The 21,335-nt window shown below is 43.1% G+C and overlaps 1 protein-coding gene across 1 annotated transcript in view; it reads left to right on the top strand.

Annotated features, from left to right (window-relative positions):
• LOC124721738 (dihydropyrimidine dehydrogenase [NADP(+)]) overlaps positions 1-3,286 on the top strand; it is a 295,913-nt gene extending 292,627 nt beyond the window's left edge. Inside the window, exon 20 of the mRNA XM_047246840.1 lies at positions 2,754-3,286. The gene's annotated coding sequence lies outside the window, so the exon portion shown is untranslated. The remainder of the gene's footprint in view (positions 1-2,753) is intronic.
• The last annotated feature ends 18,049 nt before the right edge of the window (positions 3,287-21,335 follow it).

The following is a 21,335-nucleotide window of genomic DNA, read 5'->3' on the forward strand; positions in this document are numbered from 1 at the left end:
CAAGCATGCAACTAGAAATACATTTGCTCATTCATCCTCTCACACAGAAGGGAAGGGGGATGACAGTATCTTATCATATACAGTATATAAAAGAAAGCTGATGTAGGTTCCGTATGAGACTGTGTGACATGAATTACATATAAACTGTGTTTTAAAGTGTAGTAGTGTGACAGATAGTTCTTGTTTATGTGTAAAAGAAACACATTCCACTACTCAGTTTCCTCCCAGATAGTCAGAAACGCCACAGTAAATTTAGAAGAGGAATTTATGCCGTAAATGACAACAGGTTTAAGAAATCATACATGAAAGGAATCCAACAGAGACCTTTCACCCTTCCATTTTCATTTTGCCTGAAGCTATCTGTGAGATATAGCCTGCCTCTACGATGAAAGTGCGCTGGAGTATCGTCATCCTGAAACCACAAACTAGAGCACAATTGCAAGGATACGTCCTCCAGAAATTTAGGCAAAGCATTCTCCAGAAAGTTCTGCGGAAGGGTGCTATCGGATGTGGATACTGCCAGTGAACTAAGTGTATTGAGCACATTAATAAACTTACTACTGCTCACTTCATCAGACCACACATTTATACTGCATTTTGTGCTACATGACATGCTATACGACGAAGACAATATATGACGCAGCAGCAGGTGCACACTGCCAAGTAAACAGGCGGTCGAGTGGACACGTAGTGAGAATGAGCAAAGCAAATTTAATGGCACATAAAAGCAAAGACATACAAAGATCATGGCTCACACGTGTCCACAGACTTTCATCTGAATGCTTTTGACTAAACTCAACAAGCTAACATAAAAACATTCAAATGATTATCTTAAAAATATCTTGGTCCATACAGTTAACAAGGAATTGAGACGCTTAAAGTAATAAATGAGTTTTGCTATTTGGGGAGCAAAATAACTGATGATGGTCGAGGTAGAGAGGATATAAAATGTAGACTAGCAATGGCAAGGAAAGCGTTTCTGAAGAAGAGAAATTTATTAACATCGAATATAGATTTAAGTGCCAGGAAGTCGTTTCTGAAAGTATTTGTATGGAGTGTAGCCATGTATGGAAGTGAAACGTGGACGATAAATAGTTTAGACAAGAAGAGAAGAGAATAGAAGCTTTCGAAATGTGGTGCTACAGAAGAATGCTGAAGATTAGATGGGTAGATCACATAACGAATGAGGAGGTTTTGAATAGAATTGGAGAGAAGAGAAATTTGTGGCACAACGTGACTAGAAGAAGGGAGTGGTTAGTAGGGCATATTCTGAGGCATCAAGGGTTCATCAGTTTAGTATTGGAGGGCAGCGTGGAGGGTAAAAATCGTAGAGGGAGACCAAGAGATGAATACACTAAGCAGATTCAGAAGGATGTAGGTTGCAGTAGGTACTGGGAGATGAAGAAACTTGCACAGGATAGAGTAGCATCGAGAGCTGCATCAAAGCAATCTCTAAACTGAAGACCACACACACAGTTCATAAATTCATAATGTTCGTCTTTTTTTATCGCTTTGTCATTATGTCTACTGGCATATCACTTGTTTGTAAGTACAATGTTTTTACAGCTGTGTTAGAAACAACTTCGCTTGTATAATTATATCTAACTAACATCAGTATGCTGTGACATTTTATGATTTGAATGAATGACAGACAAATTTAATGTACTCTGAACATCATTAAATTTAGTTACACGCTTGTTATAGCCTCTGAATTCATGCAATAAATTCTTTAAATAAATTGTCTCATGTTAAGCCTCAGAAAGAGCCATACACCCAGCCTCTGTGCTAGAGATAGCAACAGTTTCTGCTTGGCACTTTGCCATGAAATTACAGAGCCACAGAATTTAAAAATAAAACCAATATATGACTTCCTTCCTTGGGGCCAATTTTTCCACTCTGGATCTACAGAACCACATAATTCTAAATCTACTTCAGACAATAAGCCTTAGCCTCCTTTAACGATCTCAAAATTCTCTTAGCACATTTTCAATCCTTGTTAGAATATGAATTAATTCAACTGGCTTAAATAGCTGACACTGATTGAAATATCTGATCTCGTAAGTATAGACAAATACATTGAACTACCTATTAGAGCTTGATAAGGAACATCATCTACTTTATTTTCTTTTTCACTTAGAAAATCAAATTTAGTTCCAACATCAGTTTTTACAGTTTTGCAGCGATACTGAATCTTTCCAACTGCCAATCAATATACTTCTCTTGATTCAAAATCAACATTCCATTTATCTTTTCATATTTGATTTTCTACATGTCAACGACATCGCTGTCTGAGACCCTTGGTCTGCCAACAAGAGGTGTTAACAAAACTAGGTAAGCTCACTGGGCTATTATTGTCCTCTGCGGAATAAAAAACACTTAAAAACAATTAAAAAAACAATTTCTATAAGTCCAAATTCAGTACGTCATTTGTGAAAGACAAGTACTGGGCAGGACCTAGCCCTGAGCCTTGCAGGACCTCACCTGTAACATTGTTGATCACTTTGAATGTTCTGTCTCCTTATCCAGAAAAATTTGTCTTGAGACATATGATGAAAAGGATTGCCACTGTAATAAGTGGACTATCAACTGTTTTCTAAAGATGAAAATATCTCTACTACTTGACCCACAGAGAATCGTTATCTGTAGCTTCCATGCATCTAAAGTATACTCTAATAGTTAATACTGCACAAATACTCTAAATATTACGTGTGAAGTTAATAGTAGTTGTTGAATATTTTTCCTTTCCTTTACAGGTTTCGTGATTCACAAGCGAGAAAGTTCAGCACGTCGGCCACCATGCTGCCATGTCCACAGTGCGCTGCTGTACTGTTATCTTCGAATGAACTTCGCACGTTACCAGGAGCTGTCGGCGGCTGCTTTCAGATTCCATAACATTTTTCTTCAAAGCAACAAAAACTTCCAGAAAGGATCTCCTTTCATGTCTCCAAGCGTGAAATTGCGACAAACAAAACCATACCGGCTCTCGGAATCTGGTTTCGCGCAGTGTGACATGAAAAAGTATGTGTCAAGCAAATTTAAGAAATCGGCAGCTCAGATCGTGAAAAATGCTACGTGGTGCCAAACAGAAGTTTGATCACTCAAGAAACAACAACTGCTCATTTACTTCTTAAAAATCTTAACCTTTTCATAAATCTTTCTTTCCTTTCAGTTTCAAATATAATAAAGTTTGTGAACGTATAGTGTGTATTATAAACAAACAGTGTAATACAAGTGTATGTCTGGTAAAAAATTAAATAAAGAATGTATTGGTTGTGGAAATACGTAATAGATGTCATCTTATGAACAAAGGGAATATTCCTGGAGACTGCACTGATAAAGCTGAACATCCATATCCAGGTCTCAGACCAGCCACTCCAGACTCTTACGCAAACGTCTCCTAGCTTGCTCCGTCTCAATGTGCGATCAAAATTCAGCTGCTGTGGGTCCTTCAGTACTCCGAAACAGTCTCGGAAGTGAGACCGAGTGAAAATTCTAAGAAGGGTGTCTAAATCGTAAAAAAAATGTTATGTTGCTAAAATGGTAAAATGTATGGGTAACGTCAAGCTTATACAAACTGTCGCTTCGTTAAAGCATAGAACTCTGACGTTCTCTTAGCATTTCCTCTCCTAAGACCAGATGTTTGACACTTTGACGCTACCATACACGCTTCAAAGTGTATTCTACCTCTCCGGGATAAGATAACAAAACTGGCAACTTGACCATCTATTACAGGTACATGGGTTGGTTGCCTACTTATTCTGATATTGCATATGGTATCCTTAGAACTGGTTTCATTTATTTTTCTTTGTTCTCGGAGCAGAGACTAATACGAGGGCTACTTTTTCTTCAAAATCCGACAGGCCGCGAAATGGAAACCGTATTAAAAAATCAAAAAAATGGTTCAAATGGCTCTGAGCACTATGGGACTCAACTGCTGTGGTCATAAGTCCCCTAGAACTTAGAACTACTTAAACCTAACTAACCTAAGGACATCACACACATCCATGCCCGAGGCAGGATTCGAACCTGCGACCGTAGCGGTCGTGCGGTTCCAGACTGTAGCGCCTTTAACCGCTCGGCCACTTCGGCCGGCTTAAAAAATCAGAAACGTTTTATTTGCACCATATAGTTACATCTTCAAGCCACTTCTCTACTCTCCGACTTCGACATTTGTCGTAGCACTATACCAACTTTCCAATGCCCTTTTCATCATCAAAGTGTGCTTTCGCCAATTCTTTAAGCTGGTGTGCAGCTCGTTGTCTGTGTCAATATGCTGTACTCATAGCCAGCGGTTCATGTGAGTACAGGAATAAAAATCAGAGGAAACCAAGTGCGGGCTCTATGGCAGGTGGTCAAACGTTTTCCATCGAAAAAGCTGCAGGAGCATCTTTCTTGCAGCTGCAGCGTGCGGCAGAGCATTGTCATCAAGAAGGACAATGCCTGATGACAATATTCCTCTTCGCTTATTGGCTCTGAGCACTATGCGACTTAACTTCTGAGGTCATCAGTCGCCTAGAACTTAGAACTAATTAAACCTAACTAACCTAAGGACATCACACACATCCATGCCCGAGGCAGGATTCGAACCTGCGACCGTGGCGTCTTCGCTTATTCTGAATTTCCCTTCGCAGATGATTTTCTCGATTCGCGTGATACAGTCGGTGAACAAGATCATCAGTTGTGATTCTTCAGTTTCTCCAGGCGTATTTCTTGTCCAAACAGTCCACTGGTGTACTGCCGGTCCATAGTGTCCAACGGGTGCAACATTTCGGCGATCAGACATGTCGCCATCGTCAGGTGCGCTGACGAACTGAGCTCCTGAGGGCGGACGATTCCCCTCCCCCACCCCGCAGTCCGCGGCCGCGGCCGCGCGTCGGCGGTCGCTGAGAGGCTGGCGTCGGCGTCTATGGTGGCGTCGGAGTAATTGCCTCGTCCGCCCTGGTCACCAGTTCCTTTTCTTTGCTGAGCGTCTTTTTAATTAGACTCAATGCTGGTCCCCATGCCTTGCTGAGATAATATCCACAATCTCGGTTGATGAGTCCGTTCCTGGTACGAATTTCGATAGCCTCTCTAACGACGCTCGCCCGCATCTCGTGGTCGTGCGGTAGCGTTCTCGCTTCCCACGCCCGGGCTCCCGGGTTCGATTCCCGGCGGGGTCAGGGATTTTCTCTGCCTCGTGATGGCTGGGTGTTGTGTGCTGTCCTTAGGTTAGTTAGGTTTAAGTAGTTCTAAGTTCTAGGGGACTGATGACCATAGATGTTAAGTCCCATAGTGCTCACAGCCACTTGAACCATTTTTTTTCTAACGACGCTCTCTGTGCCAGGATCCTGGTATGTTGGTAGTCCATTTCGTGATTTTCGGACAAACAGTGCTCTGCGACCGCCGACTTGTTGGGCTACCTAAGTCGAGTGTGCCTCTGATGTTCTCGGCAATGATCTTCGATGGTGCGCACTGTCTGTCCTATGTAAGTCTTCCCACACTGACACGGAATCTGGTATATATGCTCGTGTTTTATTGGGGGTTTCCTCAATATTCGTCCTATTTTCCCCGATAGTGCGCCAGTATACGGTATATAGGCAGTGGCTATCTCTTCCTCCCTGACTTCTTCCATCTCCACACGCTGTACTGTAGAGGTGGGGCGGAGAGCGCGTCTGGTAGGCCATTCCGAGTACCCGTTTTTCCGGATTACAGTTTTGAGGTGTTCCAGCTCATGGGGCAGGTCCTCTGTGTCAGAGAAGGTGCGCGCCCTCTGCACCAGTGTTTTTAGCACCCCATTCCTCTGTGAAGAGTGGTCGCAGTTATCTGCATGAAAATACAGGTCAGTGTGCGTTTTCTTCCTGTATACCCCGTGGCCCAGGGTGCCTTCCGCTCTTCTTTTGGCCATGACTTCCAGGAATGGTAATCTTCCTTCTGCTTCGGTCTCCACAGTGAATTTGATGTTCGGATGTATGGAGTTCAGGTATGTAAAGAAGTCTAGGAGTTTGTCCCTTCCATGGGGCCAGTTCACGAACATGTCATCGACATAACGGAGAAAACGAGTAGATCTAGATCTAGATCTACATGACTACTCTGCAATTCACATTTAAGTGCTTGGCAGAGGGTTCATCGAACCACAATCATACTATCTCTCTACCATTCCACTCCCGAAAAGCGCGTGGGAAAAACGAACACCTAAACCTTTCTGTTCTAGCTCTGATTTCTCTTACTTTATTTTGATGATCATTCCTACCTATGTAGGTGGGGCTCAACAAAATATTTTCGCATTCGGAAGAGAAGGTTGGTGACTGAAACTTCGTAAATAGATCTTTGCTTTAATGACTTCCATCCTATTTCGCGTATCATATCTGCCACACTCTCTCCCCTATTACGTGATAATACAAAACGAGCTGCCCTTTTTTGCCCCCTTTCGATGTCCTCCGTCAATCCCACGTGGTAAGGATCCCACACTGCTCAGCAATATTCTAACAGAGGACGAACGAGTGTAGTGTAAGCTGTCTCTTTAGCGGACTTGTTGCATCTTCTAAGTGTCCTGCCAATGAAACGCAACCTTTGGCTCGCCTTCCCCACAATATTATCTATGTTGTCTTTCCAACTGAAGTTGTTCGTAATTTTAACACCCAGGTACTTAATTGAATTGACAGCCTTGAGAATTGTACTATTTATCGAGTAATGGAATTCCAACGGATTTCTTTTGGAACTCATGTGGATCACCTCACACTTTTCGTTATTTAGCGTCAACTTCCACCTGCCACACCATATAGCAATCTTTTCTAAATCGCTTTGCAACTGATACTGATCTTCGAATGACCTTACTAGATGGTAAATTACAGCATCATCTGCGAACAACCTAAGAGAACTGCTCAGACTGTCACCCAGGTCATTTATATAGATCAGGAACAGCAGAGGTCCCAGGACGCTTCCCTGGGGAACACCTGATATCACTTCAGTTTTACTCGATGATTTTCCGTCTGTTACTACGAACTGAGACCTTCCTGACAGGAAATCACGAATCCAGTCGCACAACTGAGACGATACCCCATAGGCCTGAAGCTTGATTAGAAGTCGCTTGTGAGGAACGGTGTCAAAAGCTTTCCGGAAATCTAGAAATACGGAATCAACTTGAGATCCCCTGTCGATAGCGGCCATTACTTCGTGCGAATAAAGAGCTAGATGCGTTGCACAAGAACGATGTTTTCTGAAACCATGCTGATTGCGTATCAATAGATCGTTCCCTTCGAGGTGATTCATAATGTTTGAATACAGTATATGCTCCAAAACCCTACTGGATACCGAAGTCAATGATATAGGTCTGTAGTAGGTTTCCATTTGGATGACGCCTAAGCTTCTTCCTCGATGTACTCCATATGGAAATTCGCGAGCACAGGTGAGAGTGGGCTCGCCATTGCGACGCCTCCTGTTTGTTCACAGATTAAAGAGAAAATATGTGGAGGTCAGAACGTGCCTGAGAAGATCGGTCGTCTTCTGGTCAAATTTCTTGCAACAACCTCAACTGACTCTCGAAGAGGCACCCTGGTGAATAATGAAACAACGTCAAAACTCACCGGGATATCTGAGTCTTTCAGCTTGAAGTTGTCGAGACGTTTTTACGAAATCCACAGAACTACGAACGTGATGAGCACATTTACCCACATAAGGGCTTAGTAATTCTGCCAGGTATTCGGCCAGCAAATATGTAGGTGCCCCAATGTTGCTGACAATTGGGCGTAACGGCACGCCTTCCATCCCTGACCGCCTGCATCATGTATGTCTGTAGGTCCTGCATCAAAGTTTCTGCCCCATTGCCGCACTTTGCTGTTACACATTTACCCACATGAGGGCTTAGTAATTCTGCCAGGTATTCGGCCAGCAAATATGTAGGTGCCCCAATGTTGCTGACAATTGGTCGTAACGGCACGCCTTCCATCCCTGACCGCCTGCATCATGTATGTCTGTAGGTCCTGCATCAAAGTTTCTGCCCCATTGCCGCACTTTGCTGTTACACATTACAGTTACGTTACGTGGGCTACAAAAAATCAGGCGGGACCCCTCAACATGAAGAAGTCGAATAACAGCGCGCACTTCACGTTTGGAGGGAAACTAGGCGTCTTTACTTTTTCCGAAGCTTCCTAGTATTGTCACTATGGTTTTAATTTTGCGATCAATCGGAACTTGAAAAAAAACCTTGTACATTTTCATTTGTTCTGTACTAACTTCGAATACACCGAAGGAAACGCAAACCTATTCAGAGTCAGGTTTACTGCTTCTAAAGTTCACAGTCACTCTTCTGAAACTCCGTCTCCGTCCGATAGATAGTAAGCTGTTGTGGAAAGCCCATGTCCAGGATCTTGTTCAGAAGCTAAATGCTGCTTTATTTACCATTAGAACAATATCTGAAATAAGTGACACTTCAACACGAAAAGTAGTCTACTTCGCATATTTTCATACGCTTATGTCGTATGGTATTATTTTTTGGGGTAATTCTTCTGATTCAAAAAGGGTATTTTTGGCTCAAAATCGGGCTGTTCGAGCTACATGTGGTGTAAGTTCGAGAACCTCTTATCGACCCCTATTCAAAAATCTGGGAATTCTGACATTGCCCTCACAGTATATATTTTCTGTAATGTCGTTTGTTGTTAGCAATGTTAGCCTATTCCCAAGAGTTAGCAGCTTTCACTCAGTTAATACTAGGCAGAAATCAAATCTGCATGTAGAATGCACTTCCTTGACTCTTGTGCAGAAAGGAGTGCAGTATTCTGCTGCATCCATTTTCAATAAGCTACCACAAGAACTCAAAAATCTTAGCAGTAGCCCAAACACTTTTAAGTCTAAACTGAAGAGTTTCCTCATGGCTCACTCCTTCTATTCTGTCGAGGAACTCCTGGAAGAGCTAAAAAATTAAGCAAATTTCAGTGTTACATTGTCGATTTTCTTAATTTAAACTCACGACTTGTCACCTGAATATGTTTTTTTATATTTCATTTTATCTGTTTCTAATATCGTGTTATAATTTCATGTACTGACTCGTTCCATGACCATGGAGACTTCTCCTTAATTTGGTCCCACGGAACAATAAATAAATAAATAAATAAAATAAACCATCGTTTCCGGTCTCTGCTATGCTCAACGGTTTGTGCGGCACCATTATTGCCGTGTCCCTTGAACCTTGTGGACGAATATTTTCATTCTCCTCTACCACCGTCCTTCTTATCTCGATATGCGTTAACGTTCATGCTCTAACACGCATCGAACGTCGTAATATTCATCAATGGAAGTCTTCTTGACCAGTAGAATCCAATACGAAATACTGGACGGTGGATCTAAAATAGAAATGAAAGTAGCATCGGATGTATCCCCAAGAAATCGTAACAGGACCGCTAATGTTGTGAATATACATGAATGATTTATCAGATGGATTAAGGAGCACCATAACGTGATTCGACGACGATATTGTTGTCTATGGTAAAGTACCATCTCTGAAAGACCTAAGGAAATGCAGGACGACCTAAGTAGTATTTTCATTTGGAGTATCAAAAGGCAGCCCTCCAGAATGAATCTTCCACTCTGCCACTCTGCAGCGGAAAGTGTGCAGTTTCGAGACTTTCTGGCAGATTAAAATTGTGTGCTGGACTAGGACTCGAATCAGGGACCCACAGTAACCAGAAATAAATAACACATCTCTGTATCACATGAGTAAACATAAATGTCTTATATGCTTCCAAAAATCAACTCCGTGTCCCACAAATAGTAAATAATGTGTAATTCGCTGAGTAAGTAGGTGCATCTAAACCAAATCAAGAAGTTTTGACGTTACAAGCAGTTTGTCCACAATGCGATTGTGTTTAAAAAAAAAAAGGGTGTTTGATTGAGCGACACGTGGCTGGCAAGTTCCCATGTAGTGGCTGGGCCAGGTAGGTGAGTGAATTCTGAGCAGCGTTCCGAGGCATTGAAGTGAACTGTGAGAAAAGCTGGGGAGTACATATTTGACTGGCCGCAGCGCGTTTGCTGCTAGGAAATCCCATGGTGATTGGAGCAAACTGTGCCACAATGTACTTACGGGCACAAAGAAAATTGGCCATATTCTGGCTGTTCTAAAACTGAAGCTTCGAATATTCACTAAAAACACAAAACCACTTCCAAACACATTACAGACAATCTAAAGATAGCGTTGGAATTGCAATAAAGATACGAACTCAAAAAATTATTGCCATGTACATGAAATAGTCTTTAACAAAGTTATTAATATTTATGCTGAAAATTGCTTATAAGATTATTATCAGGTGGTACAGACATGCCAGCTATCTTTATAGCACCCATTTGGATAGGGCTTGATGTCACCCAAAGAATTATCATTGTTGAACAAACACGCAAATCGTTATAATTACGTTACAGATTAATTCGTGAAATAATGCCAAAGCCACATGTACACTGTCAGCATGAGTGATTTATCGCATTATCCCAATTTTTATTTTTGGAGAGGGCCTGTTTTAAGCAAAACACAATTTTTCTTTTTCCTTTTATCCCCCAGACATGTTTCGCCGAACTTTCAGCATCATCAGTGGGTTTTTTGTTATCTTCCTGTTGGCACATGTTGTGGGTTTCCTGGATTTTATGTAATTTAATGCAGATGTTTTGTTTCACAGTTTGTCATTTTTGCTGGTTTCCCCTTTATCTTCACTGTGAAGGCCTGCACTAAGTAACTTTTAGTGTCACTGTTTCATGTTACTGTTTTTATAAACAGGAAACCAATAGTAAATCACATGCTTCCCAAAAAGAACCTGTGAAGTCGACGTGCACCCTCTCCTAGGGGTGTTCCAGCCCAAGGAGGAAACATACGGCAGAGCTACCTGGTCCTATGCAGAGGCCACGCAAAACCACACACGATGTTAAGAGTCACAATCGACTGCCAGCCAGTAGACACGTCACCATGGCAAAGACTTCGTACGAGATATATATGATATATATCCCAGCGCAACACAGGCAGCACCCGGCGTATGTGAGGACACAATGACAGAGGGACGACTACTCGACATGTTTGCTTCTCTGTGACAAGCTTGAGGACAACCTGGAAGATGCTGAGTTGATCGTGTGGCAGGGAAAGTGTACGCCGCACTGAATCCAGTCCCACAGGAGGCAGTGGGGCCATCCCATCTGGACTGTAATGATGATTTTCCAGAGAAGTGGCTCCTCCTGCACAGTCCAAGGAAAATGCACCACTGTATGCTACTAGGTATCACCTAATGCAAGAACAAGCGTTCTATCGATCGAACTCTGGATCAGGTCTGACTAGCAACTGAGATAGAGCATCTGCATTACTGTGCTAGGCAGTGGACCAGTAACAAATATCATAATAATTGAAACTTCCTGGCAGATTAAAACTGTGTGCCCGACCGAGACTCGAACTCGGGACCTTTGCCTTTCGCGGGCAAGTGCTCTACCAACTGAGCTACCGAAGCACGACTCAGGACCGGTACTCACAGCTTTACTTCTGCCAGTACCTCGTCTCCTACCTTCCAAACTTTACAGAAGCTCTCCTGCGAACCTTGCAGAACTAGCACTCCTGAAAGAAAGGATATTGCGGAGACATGGCTTAGCCACAGCCTGGGGGATGTTTCCAGAATGAGATTTTCACTCTGCAGCGGAGTGTGCACTGATATGAAACTTCCTGGCAGATTAAAACTGTGTGCCCGACCGAGACTCGAACTCGGGACCTTAGTTCTGCAAGGTTCGCAGGAGAGCTTCTGTAAAGTTTGGAAGGTAGGAGACGAGGTACTGGCAGAAGTAAAGCTGTGAGTACCGGGCGTGAGTCGAGTCGTGCTTCGGTAGCTCAGTTGGTAGAGCACTTGCCCGCGAAAGGCAAAGGTCCCGAGTTCGAGTCTCGGTCGGGCACACAGTTTTAATCTGCCAGGAAGTTTCATATCAGCGCACACTCCGCTGCAGAGTGAAAATCTCATTCTGGGATCATAATAGTTACTACTGAGAAAGAGTGCCCACCTCTGCCACTAATGAGTAGTCCTATCTGGTAGTTTAATATGAGGGATGAATAACGAAATAAGTGGCTTGTGATCAGTAATGAGTAGGAACTTTACTTCTTAGAAGGAAACATGAAGCTTTTGAATCCCGAAAATGGCAGTCACTACATCGTTTTCCTCCTGCCAATAGTTACATTACACTGCTGAAGTCATCTTCAATGCGGAGCAAAGGGCTCCTCAGTACCACCTGGGTACCAAATGACAGGACCACACCAATGCCATACTGAGATGCATCGAGTCAGTGGCGAAGGTTAATGGCTTACCTGGTGTAGACGGGATGCGGAGCATCAAATACTGCTTGAGGGGCTGAAGAGTCTGTTGACAGTCCACAAACTATACGAATTTGGCACCCTTTTGGCAAAGCTTAAGAGGATGGCAGATGTGCGCGGCGTGTGGAATAAACTTAATAAGAAATTTTGTCTAAAAAGGATTGGAGCTCCTTCAGGTTCTTGGGCGTTATCAGGTTGATAATGACCTTGATGTGCTCGTCCATAGGGACGAGGTCAGCTTTGCTAAGCACATATCCCAAGAAATGCACCGTTAGCGTAAAAAACACGTTTTTCCAATTTGCAACAAAGACCGTTCGCCGAGGACAATGGAAAATCACCTGCAGGTTTTGTAAATGCTCGTCTAATATGTTGCTGTGAACAATATGGCATCAAGGTAGTTGACAAAACAGGGAGTGTCCTCGTTGTGTACATCGCTAGAGGTACACAGCAGTACCATAAGAGGCTGCCACTACACAGGCACATCATTCCCCAGGTTCTATCTCAGTTCCGAGCAACAGCCTCCAAATGACACTCGCCAATCGAGATTACCTTCTGCTTCAGCCGCCAGGTCCATCAGTGCATTGTGTTTCTCTGCCAGTTGTGTTTCCAGCCACCAGATAGAGCGCTGTCAGTAGCGGACTACTTTGCTTTCATCTAGAACTGGTGTGGATGCAGATCTTTCTGAAAACAGACACAAAAATCTATGTACCACAGACACTCCCACATTCCTGTAGTTCAAGCATTCCTATGCTATGGAGCACAGTTCCGTGAGTTCTGTTCAGAAAATTACAGTTCCGACTTAGCAATTGCTATTTATGAATCAACTGATATAGTTGATTGTGAGTGCCTGCGTAATACTTTCAGTCGGAGTGACTAAATCATGGACTGTCAAGACGCAGCAAAATTATTTAGATTTAGTACAATTTGTATCATTACTATTAATAAATGTATTTCATTATTTCTTATCGGGTTTTGCGACAGGTCCTAACAGTTACTGCTCACAAGGGAACCTCCCCATCGCACCCCCCTCAGATTTAGTTATAAGTTGGCACAGTGGATAGGACTTGAAAAACTAAACACAGATCAATCGAGGAAACAGGAAGAAGTTATGTGGTACTATGAAAAAAATAAGCAAAATATACAAACTGAGTAGTCCATGCGTAAGATAGGCAACATCAAGGATAGCGTAGGCTCAGGAACACCGAGCAGCTGCCGAACGAGATGTCCTTGGTTCAAGTCTTCCCTCGAGTGAGAAGTTTACTTTATTTTGGCAAACTTACGATCTGTCCGTTCGTTCATTGACGTCTCTGTTCACTGTAATAAGTTTAGTGTCTGTGTTTTGCGACTGCACCGCAAAACCGTGCGATTAGTAGACGAAAGGACGTGCCTCTCCAATGGGAACCGCAAACATTTGATCGCAAGGTCATAGATCAACCGATTTCTCCACAGGAAAACACATCTGATATATCCTATACGACACTGGTGACGGCATGTGCGTCACATGACAGGAATATGTTGTCGACCCACCCAACTTGTACACTTGGCGAATGGGTAAAAAGATTCTTCTACCTTGCCCGATTTAGGTTTTCTTGTGGATGTGACAATCACTCTCAAAAAAGTTATGAAAACAGAAGAGTTTGTCACATAAATTGAAAATAAAAAATTTAACCTTTTATTCGAAGGAAGACTTGAACCAGGGACCTCTCGTTCAGTACCTGCTCACGCCAACCACGGGACCACGGCGCGCCTTCGCTCATATTATCCTTGATGTTGCCTATCTTGCGCATGGACTATTCAGTTTGTATATTTTGCTTTTTTTTTCATAGTTCCACACAACTTCTTCCTGTTTTCTCGATTGATCTGTGTTCAGTTTTTCAAGGCCTATCCACTGTGCCAACTTATAACTAAATCTGAGGGGGGGGGGGGTGCGATGGGGAGGTTCCCTTGTCAGTAGCTGAGCTTCTAAAGAGCATCCTGTAAGAGCAGACCAGTTGCATCTTTACCTGCAGTTACTCGTACTTTAGGTACTTAGGCTATGCACTGTTCTGTTTTAAAAGAACAGCTCAATGTAGTCATAGGCTCGAGCTGCACATGTCTGCTATCATGCCCTGCAGCTAATTCGCTGCAAATAATAATCTGCAGTCAAATAATCTATGCATTGGCTAGAATTGTGAGTTAATAAAATGCAGAGAAATAGAAAATAAAAGTTAAATGGATAATTTAATAACAGGGGTTCTATTCTGACACCCGTAATTGATGTAGCAGACAGAGAATTACGTTGAATAGCGTTTATTCAAGGAAGGACAGCTCAAGCAAATGGGAAGTGACCATACTATATTCAATTAAAATACAGCAAAAAAAATACACTTATCATATGCAGTAAAGTTGTGTTGAGAACATTACAGGAATGGTAGCAAAGTCTTCAAAATAACCAGTCATCAAAGATATGCGAAAATTAGTCAATTTCATAATCACAATACACGAAATATTCACCAGCTAGAAACAGGTCAGAGTTGAACAAGATGAGTACAAGTTAGAGGCCTTCTCTGGAGCACATACAGACTTATCGAAATGTAAAGTCCCTTGAGATGTTAAAGTATGGTACCAGCTGTTCGCCACCCAGTATCAAAGACCCACATGACCGAATCATGCATGTTACCACAGGTAGGTCTGTGTTCTTCCAGAACGAACATTAAAGTATCCAGAATCGCTCCCTTGAACTCGTCATTCGAAAAGTCGTAATCACCACTTGACTCCCATAGTGTTCCGCTGCTGTCTGTGTTTCCATTGGCTGAAGGCTGTCCCCACCAAAAATACATTATTCTTAAGCTCTACAGACGTGGTTTGACTCAATATGATCACTTCCCACACTAAACTGACATATTACAATAATATTTAAATAAAGAAATGTTATAAATATTCAGTCACAGTTCATTCACAATAATTACAAATAGTAGTATGTTCATAAGTAAATAAGCTAGTATTCTTTTGCAAGTGCGCTCACGTTAAATGACAACGAATTGTCGTCAAATTTTGTTTAAGCAATTATTTACGCCTTCTTGGTGCTCTTTTCCATTGTGGTGTCCAATAACACTTTTAAATTAGCACAGTTTTGCAGTCAACTTTTGAATAAAGTTATTGGCAAAATAGTTAACTGTTCATTAAGTAAACACATAAATATGACAAAGTATGAGGTATTCGTGCTGCATTCATTTGCTGTGCAACTGTGAAGAATACCATGTTCTGACAAACATTTGCATAACAAAAAAACATACTAAAGACGTTATAAGTCAACATATAAAATAGATATAGGTGAATGGCTTTCAGTGATAATAGCTATCAAGTACGCTATTGTTGTGTCCTTGTACTGTAAGGAAGTAAGGAACAGGATATTGTTATGGGTGGTCGTTATCCTCTTTCTACAACAAAAATGCACACGTGGATTAATACGGTTCTTTATTTACATGAACTTGAAGTATTTACTTATCTTGAATAGAGTCCATATGTTGTGGTAGAGGCTCATAAGTAATAGTCCTCTTGCAGACAATATCTTTAATCTTGCTGTCGTCACAATTCTGGTCATTATGTACTATCATAGGTTGTGACCCGCTCTCTGAGTGGACTGATAGACGTCAAACTGAAGTGCGAGTTAGTGAGGCCCTCCGGACAGCGGCGGCGGCCTAGATACTAGCTGTCAAGAGGGCGTTGGCAGCACGTTGCTTGCGAGTGTGTCTCTGGTCTCTCTAGTAATAGGCGCGCTTGATCGAGCGCCTACTACCGATCTTCGCGCTACATCTTTACCGACCAATGCGCTGGCGACAACTTACGCCAGCACAGCTATCATCTGATATATTGTTTGTTGAAGTCACATGAAGGGTTTAAAAGTTGTTAATTCAGTGATTCAATGTGAAAATATTTAGTCATAGTAAATTATTAACTTTTGTTGCTTTAAAGATATTGAAATTATTGTTGTGTCATTGGATGTGCCTCATTTTTTTGAGATTGCATTTACTATTTTACTGAATTATTGTCGAATGTCAAACAGCTGTAGTAAGCCATCTTTCAGTTTGTCTGAAACTAGGCCATTGCTGGAGCACAGCCGGCCCTCTTCAGCGATCGATGCATTATCCAAATTCCCCATAACGGGATTTTCCTCATTTTTGGCAAAGCCTTTGTATCTGTACCTGGGCACACCAGCAACAGTCGTTGCCTCTTGACTGGCTGTGGCGATTTGGCAGCTATGGGGCTGCCTAGCCTCAAAAGCAAACTCACCTTACCTTGTAACAACTCTAGGCGGCTGAATCACTCACTTACATACGAGTAATGTTACAGTTGTCACATTTCTGCTCTAGTGCCGCCCTGTGAAGCAAGTATTAAGTAAATTTTAACTATCGAGATTAGTGTTAACTTTCTAGTGAACTACAGTGCAAATACGTTTACTGCTACTGCACATGTTTGGGCTGAATTGATAGTAACGTTCATTTCTTACAAACCAACACTCCCTAATCACATGCTCTGCAAAGCTTTGATAAATTCCTGTTGCATAAAAAGTTCCAAAGGGCAAGCGATTGCAATAACAAAGACCAAACATCGTGCTGAGCACAAAGACACGCTGAAAAGCACATCAGTTCTCTGGCTGACTTGTTTCGTATGATAACATTTTGCACCACTCAGACCACAAGAGTAAATATGGAATGAGCCAAGTATCAGGGACAGTTGCACAAGTCTAATAGGAATACCCCTGTTACCTCTGTCTTCCCACAAAACTTAGCTGAATATACAGGTAGAGGCATCACATGGACAATCTTTATTCATTGTTAATAAGGGAACAAGTTTCCAAGTTGTAACTAAATAGACACCTTTGTCATGGACTACCCTCGCCCAAACTCCTAGCAAATGGGTGGCCCATTGTAAGGTTACGTCAAAGGAAACGTTTTACCCTCATGAGCATGGACATGAAATGTATGCCACACGCCCCCCCCCCCCCTCCACGCCCGCCCATCACAAACCCTGTGAAAGGGTGGCAGGTGAATGGCAGTGGCCCACCGTGGCGCTGAGTGTCCTCCTTGAAATAGGCCGTTTGTTTCACCTTCAAATTCCTTGCAGCGAAGAGGTCTGAAAAACAAATAAAAATGCTTCAGATGGTGTGCTGTTTGGCGCAGGAAAGATGAGTGCCAGCCTGAGGAACGTGTGTAGTGAGGTGTTAAATCTGTGAATGGCTTACATAATGTTACGTCGAGACGAACTGTTGCTGCGCCGTTCGCTACCGGCTAGTTTCTCCGTCATTGTAAAATCTCGCAAGCGACGCCTTTGAATAGCGGGGATTGGGACGCAACTTGTCCCTCGCTGAAACCTATTTCTTATGTCAAGATAGAGGCGTTTTCTGGTGGCGCTGCAAAATCGGGCACGTGTGACCAGGGACGAGGTCCTTTTCAGTTTTGCCGGCACAAACGGCCAGAGAAATGCTAAGGCTCTCTGAACACCAGAATGTGGCGACATTTTGTCAACATCTTGGCTGTTTAAACAGCTCTCTCTCTCTCCCTCTCTCTCTCTCTCTCTCTCTCTCTCTCTCTCAATTTGTCCTTCCTTGTCATAAAATTTCCACTGTGACTTTTTTTCTTGAAATTTAGGTATAAGGGGGCTTAGCAATCCCAATCTCTCCTCATCATTGACTGACCACGAGTTAGAAACTTTGACTGGCTAAAGAGAAGTTTAGGGCGATTTCCCTACCGGAGATGCTATGGACACTTCATAGATGAAATTTTAAGAACATTCTGTTTTTAGTTTCCGACAAGAGCACTCTGGTAGTACGGTATGGTATGGTATAGTATGTTAACTAGGGGCCTAGAAACGACAGAGAGGCTCCGTCCCCGCCGCAGTAGCAGTGGTCCACAACCCCACGACGACTACCGCAGTCCACTTCACCCCTCCGCCGCCCCACACCGAACCACTCTTTCAAGTTTATTGTACAGTTCACGGCTAACCGGGTGGGCACTCTGGTATTAGTTTTCGAGAAGATTGCTCGGGTTTCAGTCTTCGAAATGAACACTCAGTTTGGGCTGTCTCGGACTAGATTCCTGGGCATGCATATGTTTGCTCTCTGGTGCCAGGCCACAATGGGAGAAGACTTTGCCTCCAGCACAAGACCTTGACGGACACATTCGTTGCCTTCGGGTCCCTGCCTTGCACCTAGATTGTTGTAGATTCAAATGACTGGGATGTGAATCGAAGTTCGTGTTATAAATATCACGAGGCATTTTATGCGACATATGTGTGGTGGGGTAAACGGAGTACCACCCCAATTTTGATATCAAATTGATATACAAATTAACTAATTGATCAATTGATTGTACCCAGATGACATCATGGGTTTTCCCCAGCCTGCATATGGGTCTCTGACCCCCTTCTCCAACCCTACTCCTCCCCCTCCCTCACCTGTAGTTTTGGCACGAATTTCGAATTTTGGTTGGAAAATTCAAAATATTATGAGAATTTCAAAAATAGTGGGAATTTCTTTGTCCCAAGCCTTTGCTGACGTACCACACCACCCCCCACACCGGGGCATTGACAAGTAATACAAACTGGTGGGCGCTCTTTCCGGGACCATAGCCCCAGTCCTGGGCAGAAAGTCCAAGTGAACTAGCCATACACACGGTAACGGTCAGTCTTTGTCGAGCTGCAGGAGAGGAAGGTTAGGTTAGTGTACTTTAATCATTTTGGGTGGGAAACTGAAGTAAACATTGGCCCTAATTACGTAATTAATAATAAAGATAAGGCCTAATTACACATCTATTTGCATCTTGCTATACAAGGTGCGCCTAAAATCGCAGTACAGTTCAAAACTTGACGACGTCATACAACTGGTATTATTTCTGCTGGGAAAAAATTTACAATACCACTGGAAACTAGTGTCAGACGTACTCAGACTAGAATGATCGCTTTACCTACAAGTAAAAATAAATCTCTCTGCTCCAACTGCGAACTGGCGGAAAAAAGGCTGGAGTCGAACGTTCCATACTTTTGTCAGGAAATCTGCTCAACTGATGAGATGTTAGTGTTGGACCCAGAGGAGTTTAATAAGTGTATTACCTGTAAGCATACAGCTGTGGACTTTGTCTATAGTATCTTACACAAGAAATGAAAGGAGGTAATAATGGATGAGTGTAAGGGGAATAATTTTCAGTAAATACTGTTGATGCAGCGGGCAGGACTGAAGATGCATTTCACAACTCATAGAGACTATTGACTGTGCTGGAGCTGTTTGTGTTTCTGAAATGGCCAGTCAATCCATAGTGCAGGAGATGACTTCGCGCGCCCTCCGCCATTCCCTTTTAGCAACAGCGAGTTTGTCTTGCTATTTGAAGTCGCTACAGACGCCTCCCGCTGCATTGCTTGACGAACACCCTGATGCGCGAAATTCAAATAAACGGTGCTTTCTTTATTTCTCAACAACTTCGTCCTACTCCACTGCCCCCGTGACATCACCCTGGTACAGCTGTAGCAAACTATCACTGAAGTGTTAGCAAGGCCAATACATGCTATCACAACTGATGGAAAATGCTTCACTGTTCTAATTACACATCGAAATTATCGTGAAAAAACCAACACTCGTAAACAACAGATAGTAATGTAACACATGTACTGGGAATTGAGAAAAATCGTTATAATAACACAACTACTTCAAAAATCGACCCCAAAAGACCTCACCAGGAGACGGGGTTGGCAGCTGCATGTGTGTTCTCCTCGATATGCAGTCACGAACTAACCAGCTTAGAGCTAGTCTTATCTCCCTCGCGGCGCGGGATTAGCTGAGGGGTCTTAGGCGCTGCAAAATGGTTCAAATGGCTCTGAGCACTATGGGACTCAACATCTTAGGTCATAAGTCCCCTAGAACTTAGAACTACTTAAACCTAACTAACCTAAGGACATCACACACACCCATGCCCGAGGCAGGATTCGAACCTGCGACCGTAGCAGTCCCGCGGTTCCGGACTGCAGCGCCAGAACCGCTAGACCACCGCGGCCGGCTTAGGCGCTGCAGACATGGACTGTGCGGCCGGTCCCGGCTGAGGTTCGAGTCCTCCCTCGGGCATGGGTGTGTGTGTTTGTCCTTAGCATAATTTAGGCTAAGTAGTGTGTAAGCTTAGGGACTGATGACCTTAGCAGATAAGTCCCATAAGATTTCATACACATTTTACCTCCCTCCTACCTCCCCTCAATCCTCCCTCTCCTCACCGTAAGTAGGGATAAAGGCATGTTCTATCCTGTTGCTGGTGGTCCACAAATAGATCCATCTGGTGGCAGTGATATTCTGTCTCTGTCTGTGTAAATCAATCACAAATGGACAAAAGACTCAAGAACAGGACGCTTCCTGCAAGTTGCTAAACCTATGTGTCTGAATGACTGGAACTCCCCCGCCCCCTCCCCCTGGGAACAACAACAAAATTCTGGAGAACTCCCCAGGAAGCTTTTTCCTAAGTCTGCTGTCGCCCGCCACCGCCATCCACCACCCGCTGTTAACTGCCATAGCTGAGATCACGGTCTTCGGCCAGCCGTAGCCAGAGAGATCGTCTCTGGCAGAGCACGTGGTTGGGTCAGCAGACCACAGAACAAAACTAGACAAATGACAGCTATCCCGAACAAAGATGGCCGTGTGTTGTTTGTCTGAAAGTGACGCTGTGGCAGCACTTCCCTTGCTGTGACCGATTCCTTCTGCTGGCGTTTAACGTTCTGCGAGAAACAATTAGATTTGACGTCATCTATTAAAAGAACACAGTCGCAACAAAAATAAAAAGCAGTCTTGTTTCCTCGAAAATAGGCGCAGTCCATTTTCTCTTAATTCTATGACCAAAATTGGTATAGTTTGAGAGCATTCCTTATGATCAGATTACAAATTGTCATGACCGTGGGCACTACATTCTTCTCAGACAACTGAATGATCAATATAGAATGGCACCTATACAGCCATTCCCTTACGTTGAAGTTCAGGATACCAGTCACATCTCACTCTCCCTCTCTATGCCTCCCGTTATTTTGT

Source organism: Schistocerca piceifrons, chromosome X (assembly GCF_021461385.2).
Source record: "Schistocerca piceifrons isolate TAMUIC-IGC-003096 chromosome X, iqSchPice1.1, whole genome shotgun sequence".
NCBI classification, from domain to species: domain Eukaryota; kingdom Metazoa; phylum Arthropoda; class Insecta; order Orthoptera; family Acrididae; genus Schistocerca; species Schistocerca piceifrons.